The sequence below is a fragment of the Gopherus evgoodei genome, chromosome 1 (genome assembly GCF_007399415.2).
Source record: "Gopherus evgoodei ecotype Sinaloan lineage chromosome 1, rGopEvg1_v1.p, whole genome shotgun sequence".
Taxonomy (NCBI): Eukaryota; Metazoa; Chordata; order Testudines; family Testudinidae; genus Gopherus; species Gopherus evgoodei.
The window spans coordinates 9,954,485-9,962,782 of NC_044322.1; positions in this window are offsets into that span (position 1 = coordinate 9,954,485).

Sequence of the window (8,298 nt, forward strand, 5' to 3'; positions counted from 1 at the left end):
TTCAACTGGATGTTTTCTTCTTTAGACAAAGTAAGTCTTCTGTCAAATTCTTCAATCAAAAGATTAATGTGCTTTGTGTATTTTTCTCCTAACTCGGTGTGTTTGTGCTGAGGGATATGCTGTGCACAAGTGGGAAAGTGACACATTTCACCTTTTGACAGCTGACTTCTGAAAAGTTTCGGTTTCATTTTGAAAGCTTTCACTGCTGCACACATTTGAAATATAAGTTGATTTTTTCCCTGAAGTTGAACATTGAGATCATTCAGGTGTTCTGTATCACAAAAGGAAAAAAAGATCTTGATTCCAGGACTCATTTTCAAGCTCTGGGAATTTTATTGGCCCATCTTCTAGGAATTTTGCTACCTCCTCTTTCAAAGCAACGAAAAGCTGGAGCGCTCTTCCTCGACTCAACCACCTCACTTCTGTATGGTATATTAAGTTGCTGCACTTGGTGTCTACCCCTTCAAGAAAGGCTCAAAATGTCCTATGTTTTAGTCCTCTAGAATGGATATAGTTTCCATTGTAAACTATATCACTGACATGACATGCTCAAATTTTAAGACTTTGCTACACAAAACCGGCTGAGGTATCATGCAGTGATGTTTGGTTATTTGTCTCCCGATAAATTCATCAAGAAGAGTAACTGCTCCAACATTTTTTTCTGCACATAGCTGGAGCACCATCAGTACAAATGGCTTCCAAGTTTGTGAAATCTAATCACAATGTATCATTCATGCACTTTATCATTTCACTGGAGATTTCTTTTCCGGTTGTGCGACCCATCATGGAGCACGTGCCAACAAGTTCTTCAGTAATTTCAAAGTTTTTATCAATACCTCTAATAAAAATAAGAAGTTGGGCGGTGTCTTTTAAATCGATGCTTTCATCCATAGCGAGGGAGTAAAAGCAGAATTCACTGACTCTCTGCTTTAACTGATCACTTAGATTGGTAGAAATGTCAGCTATTCTTCTCTGTACAGTCATGCGTGATAGACTGACATTTTCAAATATTCCCCTCTTTTCCGGACATAACTCAGATACAGCAATAAACACACTTTTTTAAAAACTCGCCTTCTGTGAAGCATCTCCCAGCAGCAGCAATTTCCTTAGAAATTTGAAAACTTCCTTTAGTAACTGTGTCGTTCTCAGTGCTCACTTTCTTGAAAATTTGCTGTTCTCCACTAAGGTTTTTCACTAAATTGGCTGCTTTAATTATTTTTTCATTTGGGTTCAATTTGGCGAGATTGCGATGTTTAGTTTCAAAGTGCCACCAAAGGTTGTATTCTTTCGGAATGGCTAACATTTCACGACACACGAGGCACAGTATTTTGTCTGTGGAAAGAGTACATAAGTATTTATTCGTCCATTCAATGTTGAAAACTCTGTGCTCTGATTCTATTTTTCTCTTTTTCTTTTCACTCCTGGTATCCATTATGAAGCTCAAGATTTTGTTGAATAAATTCACACACAAGGGAAACACTCACAGTCACACACAAAGAGAGAAGAGTTATCTCACGGCACATAGCACACTAGCAAGGCACTGACGGTGTGTGGAAGCCTGTAGACAGGGCCGCTGCAAGGATGTTTGGTGCCCTAGGCGAAACTTCCAGCTTGCGCCCCCTGTCCCTGCCCTGAGGGCACCCCCCACAGCAGCTCCCCCCCTCCGCTCTGAGGCCCCCCCCATGGCAGCTACCTCCCTCTGCCCTGAGGCGTCCCCCTTGCAGCAGCTCCCCATCCCCCCACCCTGAGACACCCTCCCCAGCTCATCCCTGCTCCGCACACGAGCACCCCAAGCACGCCGTCGCTGCTTCACTTCTCCCACCTCCCAGGCTGGCGGCACCTAAGCTGACTGGTGCTGCCAGCCTGGGAGGCAGGAGAAGTGAAGCAGCCATTGCGTGCGCGGGGAGGAGGAGGGGCAGGGGTGAGCTGGGGCGGGGAGTTCCCCTGCGTGCCACCCCCCCCTTACTTGCTGCAGGCAGTGCTCCCCGCGCTCCCCTGCCCCAGCTCCCTCTGCCTAAATGCCGGCGGCGACCAGGGCCGCCGAAGATCCGGCTGCTGCGGTTGCTGCTGAAGAAAATGGTGCCCCCCAAATCCCAGTGCCCTAGGCGACTGCCTAGGTCGCCTAAATGGTTGCACTGGCCCTGCCTGTAGAGAGGGAAGGAAACGGTGCGCATAGGGTGACCAGATCACAGCAGTGAAATAGGTCCCGCCCCCTCCCCGCTCAGCCCCACCATTAAACCCCTCTTCAACCCCCCACGGGTTACTATATTGCTGCACACAGCAGTCAATCAATGCAGTTGTAGATAAATCTCTGCATTATGCATTTTTGTATAACTTTTATATGACTTTGTATTGAACCCTGGTAATGTGTTCTGCGGGCCTCTAAGCAGGGCTGGCACCAGCTTATCAAGCATGTGCTTGGGGCGGCAACTCTGGAGCGGGGTGGCACTTTCAGGTATTCGATGGCAATTTGGTGGAGGGTCCCTCACTCCTGCACGGAGCGAAGGACCTCCCGCTGAATTGCCGCAGATCACGATTGCGATCACGACTTTTTTTTTTTTGGCTGCTTGGGGCAGCAAAACCCCTGGAGCCGGCCCTGCCCCTAAGATAGTATAATTAAGGTAAAAGAAAAATTTCTTCTGTGCACATTTTTGAAGCGGAGTTCAAATTTGTGTGCCATGAGACAAATGTGCCCAAGCAAATAAAATGCTTATACATTTAAAAAGTTTTAATTTGCAATTTGTGTCGATTTATGTGGGTTTTCAGATGGAGCTATCATAAGAAAAACAAAAGTTTGTGTTTTTAAATTGAAAATTTTCCTAAAAAATATCAATAAATGATTATCAGCCGAGAATAAGATATGTAATTACAAATGCATTTTAATTTCCTTATTGGTCAAAATGTCAAAAACTGCTAAACTAACCTTATTGTTTTTCCCTGCGATATTATTCATTTGCCCATTCAATATAAACTCTGTCCAGATCTATCAGTCCTCAATCCAGCTGGTAACTCTTAATACATGTCAGCACCTCACACTGAACCCCCTACTCACTAGTTTCCCTATTACACACAGATTTCTCCTCCCTTCCTCCCAGTGCCCATCCCCACAGCTCCACCACCACAACTAAACAATGCCCCACAAAGACCACCAGTGCCCTGACACACACAGATCTCCCCCACTGCCCAGTACCCCCAACAGGCCCCCAATGCCTAGCACCCCAAAACACACAATCTTCCCCCACTGCCCAGCGCCCTCCACACCCTCACAGCCCAGCACCACCTGCACACCTCCCAGACACTCACTCCACCACACCCTGCCCCTTTCCTTGGCCGCACTCACCAGCCCAACTGGAAGGTCTCTGGCTCCTAGGGTGAGAGTGGCAAGGGGAGGCTCCAGACTCTCCATGTGCTGCGCCTACCACAAGCACGATCTCCATGGCTCCCATTGGCCAGGAAAAGTGCCAATGGGACCTGCCGGAGCTGCAGAGCAGGGCTTGAAGAGCCGGCAGCATGCAGAAAGCCTAAGAGCCAGCAGGTCCCTCTGGCTCCAAGATTTGGGGGGCCAAAAAGCGGTCAGGATGGGGTGGCGTCTGAGCCCTGTTTCCTGCTGAGGGGAGGGGAGGGGCGCACGAGGGCTCCGTGTCTGTGTCCCGCAGGGGGCAGCAGGTCACAACGGCGCTGTGCCTGTGTCCCACGGGAGGCAGCGGCACACAAGGGCTCCGTGCCCGTGTCCCGCTTGGGGCGGGGGCAGGGGCGAAAGTAATTTACAGGATTTACCGGTACTGCTGGAGTCCTGAGGGGGGCGTGGCCTCATCCCGAAGAGATGTGGCCTCATCCAGAAGAGGCGTGGCTTCTCCAGATTTAAAGGCCCTAGGGCACCAGCTGTGGCTGGGAGACCCAGACCTGTTAAATCAACCAGGGGCTCCCAGCTGAAGAGGTGGCTGGGAGCCCTCAGAGGCAAATTAAAGGGCCCGGGGCTTCGGCGGCCGGGGCTAACCCGGAGCTTTGCGGGGCTGGGGCAAGGTTTTAAAGGGCCCAGAGCTCCTGCTGCTGAGGGGAGCCCGAGCCCTTTAAATCCGGACCCCAGCCTGGCCACCGGAACCGCGGTCAGGATTCAAAGGGCTCTGGGCTACCCGCAGCAGCTGGGAGCCTAAGCCCTTTAAATCTCAGCCACAGCCGGGATTCAAGGGATCTGGGCTGCCCGCAGCCGCGGGAAGCCCTGAGCCCTTTAAATCCCAGCCACGGTTGGGATTCAAGGGCTGCCCGCGGCTGCCAGCATCCGGGCTCTGGGCTGCCCGCAGAGTGCGGTGTTTTTCCTGTGCGCTGGGTTTAGAATCCCCCTGCGGGCTGCACAGTGAGCCTCTGTGGGCCGTATGTTGTGCAGGCCTGATATAACAGATTGACTGCCATTTCCTTCCAGAGCTGCCTTCCCTGTCCTCTGCAACATCCCTGACGAACTGCCATCTCCTTCCTACCCCTTCCCACTAGTTTCTGTGATACAGCTGACTAAGTTTCAATATGTAACAGACAGACAGACTTCCAGGGCCTTCCCCCCAGGTTCTCTCTGTCATCGCTGAATAGCTGTCGGTCTGTCACTGACCATCTGCCACTCTTTTATAGAATTTCTTCTCAGACTGCCAGTCTGTCAATCAGGAATGCTTGAAAATTTTCTGTCAAAACAGTTTGTCAGAAAATTGGAGGGGTTGACTAAAAAATTTTCACATTTTTTTTTTGCTTTCTGCAGAAAATTTCATTTTTGTTGACACATTTTGAGAGAACACTGAAGTATTTTGGCTGAAAATTGGAGTTGTAGAGCGTTATGCTAATTGTAGTTTGCACTTTGAGTCCCCATTCTCCTCTATGGGCTGGGATCCACAGGTGGACTACATCTCCCATAATGCACCATGGCCTGGAACGCCAGGAGTCACAGGTTCCTCCAAGAGGGGAGACTGTGATGCATTATGGGCAATGTAGTGTAGTCCTGCAAGAGCATGGGGACAGAAGGCGCAAATTGCAACTTTCATTTTGGGCCAAGTACTTTGGCTTTTTTTGACCAAAAAGAAAAAATTTCCATGGAAAACTTGGGGGAAGGGAGAATATATTTTTCATGTTGAAAATGTTGATGGAATTTCTTTTGGATGAGCTCTAGTCTCAGTGGCTAACTGTCTTCATTGTTCAAATCGTTCCCACGAAGTCCCTGGATCATTCCTGAACAATTACTAGTCTGTCACTGACTAAGTGTTGTCCTTGAGAAGCAGAATGCCCTTGTGCTTCAGCCACTGGACTGGACCTCAGAAGTCTGTGTTCAGTTCCTAGCTCTATAACAGCTTATGTGACCTTGAGCAGGTCACTTAATCTACACTGTGCCTCAGTTCTTCATCTGTGAAATGGGGATAATACTTCCCTACCTCGCAGGCGTCTTATGAGGATAAAATCTATTAATGGCTGTGAGATGATTAGAGCCATATAAAAACCTAGATAGGTAAATCCTCTCCCAGAAGCTTCCCTCAGATCCTTGTAATATGCCTGATGTAACTGCCAATTTGTAACTGACCCAAAGCACCCCCGTGCAGGGTCCTCGGACCTGAGTTACACCCCTGACTAAGTGCCAGTCTGTCACTGACCATCTGGCATCCTCTTTCGGAATCTTCCCCGAGGGCCCTGTAACTTCCCTGATTAATTAGCTGCTTTTAGTGTAAAAAAAAAAAAATATGGCCACCCTCAGGTCCCTGCACATCCTTACTGTACCATACTGACTGACTGACACCTTCTTCCAGGGCCTTCTCCCAAGGTCTCATAATATCCCTGACTAACTGTCCTTTTCACTGACCAACTGTCATCCTCTTCTAAAATCTTCCCTCAGATCCCTGTAATGGTCCTGATGTAACTGTCCATCAGTAAGTGGCCACCTCCCCAGTGCCACTACCACCTCCAGATCCCTGACTAACTGCTGGCCTGTCACTGACCATCTGACATCTTCTTCTAGAACCTTTTCACTGCCTGTCTGTAACTTCCCTGGCTAAATGGCAGCTTTTAATTGACCATCTACTAGCCTCTTCCAGAACATTCCCTCACGTCCCTATAATTGCTCTGACTTCCAGTCTGTTGTTGACTGACACCTTCTTCCAAAAGATTCCCTTTAGTTCCAGTAACATCTCAGACTAACTGCCAGTCTGTCAATGACCATGTGCCATCCCCTTCCAGATCCTTCCCCCCCGGGTTCTGTAATCCCTATGACTGACAGTCCATCCGTCACCAACCGTCACTTGTCTTCCAGTGAATTTAGGTAGGTGGAATGTATTTGCCCAATTAAAATTTGTCACTATCCTTATGAAGGATGCTATGTAATCAATGACCACCTGTGTTCAGGATCTTGGTTTTAAGTCTGATTTTTAAAAAAAAAATCATCCCTAATATTCCTGCAGTTGCCTGGTACCATTATGTACCAGCTTCTGCTATTGAGCAAGCTATTCCCAGTTCCCCATAATTTAGGGTAAGTGATGAGCCATTTTATCTATGCTAAAGGTCATAGGCCTACTATACATATGCTAACTTGCTTAAATCAGTATCTAACAGGATACCGGCTTGTATATTCCTTGCATTATTGCTGAGTAAAATAAAAGGCTAAGCTAGATCTCTGGGCTTCAGTTCCTGTCCCCTCATATCTTTTGTAAAAGTAAACACTAGTTTCCTTTGCCAGATTTTCCTCCTCCTTCCCATTGTCATACTATACTCTGGCTGGGTTGCCACCTCTTACCCCAGAGAATCTTCATTTCAGTGGTGCTTTCTGCATTATAAGCTATTATATTTGTCAAGAGGCCAACTTTTTGTCATTTGACTGTATTTATTTCAGAGGTCATTCATTCATTTACCTCGGAGGCAGAACAGATATCTCCACTTCCTCTAGTTGATCACACAGCTATTGCCTTTTGTCTCTTTCTCCCGGCCCGTACAAAAGTCAGAGAGGGTGACTACTGGTCATTTACACAGTGGGAGGATGGATTTATTAAACAAACAGCTGAGTTAGGATGACAATTGTCTGTGTTTAGTGCAACAAGTCTCAGAAAAAGAATGATAGTGAAATAAAACCCTTGCACGGGCCAATGTTTGGTTACGAGTGGATAAACAAACCCCTCTGCAACCAAGCTGCTCTTTTAGATGTTGGCCATAACATAAAACACACTATTATGAAACATCTATTATTACCTAGCAACTGCAGGCATCTAGTTATTTTTATACAGAAAGCTCGCACGCACCCTGTTTATAAAACATCCTTGAACAGCCAGCATCTGAAGTGCTATAAAGAGGTATTGTCATAAGTGTGATGGCAACAGATGTTTATTTGGGGTAGCAGTAACATTAGAGCTGCTTGATTTACAAGCCAGAAAATACAGATCCAGGACTAATTTAAATATGGACAATTATTGCACCTTGTTCTGAGTTTTTGGGGGACTCTTACAACCTAAACAGAGCGAATAGGATAGTACTTGGATGATGGATAACTCCTTACCTAAAATATCTGTTCAGATCACATATTAACCTACTCACGTTTCCCACTACAAGTAAATAGATTAAGGTCCCAAACCAGCTGTGGAGTGTAGTTAGGGTGTCTTCCCACTTTATCTTCCTTCCAACAATCTGGCTCAGTCTTTCTTGATCTGTTAGAGACATAGCTTGCAGACATGGTGTCCCAGTAGATGTCAGTTATATGTTTATATCATTATCAATGGGCTGGAGCCACATTTCCATTAAGAAGTTATTCATATTTTTTCACTTGTTCAGTTCTTTTAGTCTTCAGAAGGGGAAATTGCACTGGATTAGAACTCAGGAAACTTGGGTTCAGTTCCTGGCTTTACCACTGAGCCAGTCACTTAATATCTCTGCTTGTGGTTCCCTTCCCACCATTTGTCTATTTAGAGGGTAAACTCTGGGACAAGCAATTATCTTGTGAGTGTGTGCACTCGAAAGCATCTCTCTCACCAGCAGAAGTTGGTCCAATAAAAGATGATATTGTGACAGAATATACCTATGTCCATTCTCTACACACTATTGTAATAATCAAGTATCAGAGGGGTAGTCATGTTAATCTGGATCTGTAAAAAGCAACAAAGAGTCCTGTGGCACCTTACAGACTAACAGATGTATTGGAGCATAAGCTTTCGTGGGTGAAACGTCTGACGAAGTGGGTATTCATCCATGAAAGCTTATTCTCCAATCTATCTGTTAGTCTATAAGGTGCCACAGGACTCTTTGTTGCTTTTTATTGTAATGATCTTTGTACAAGGTATGCCTTGTGAG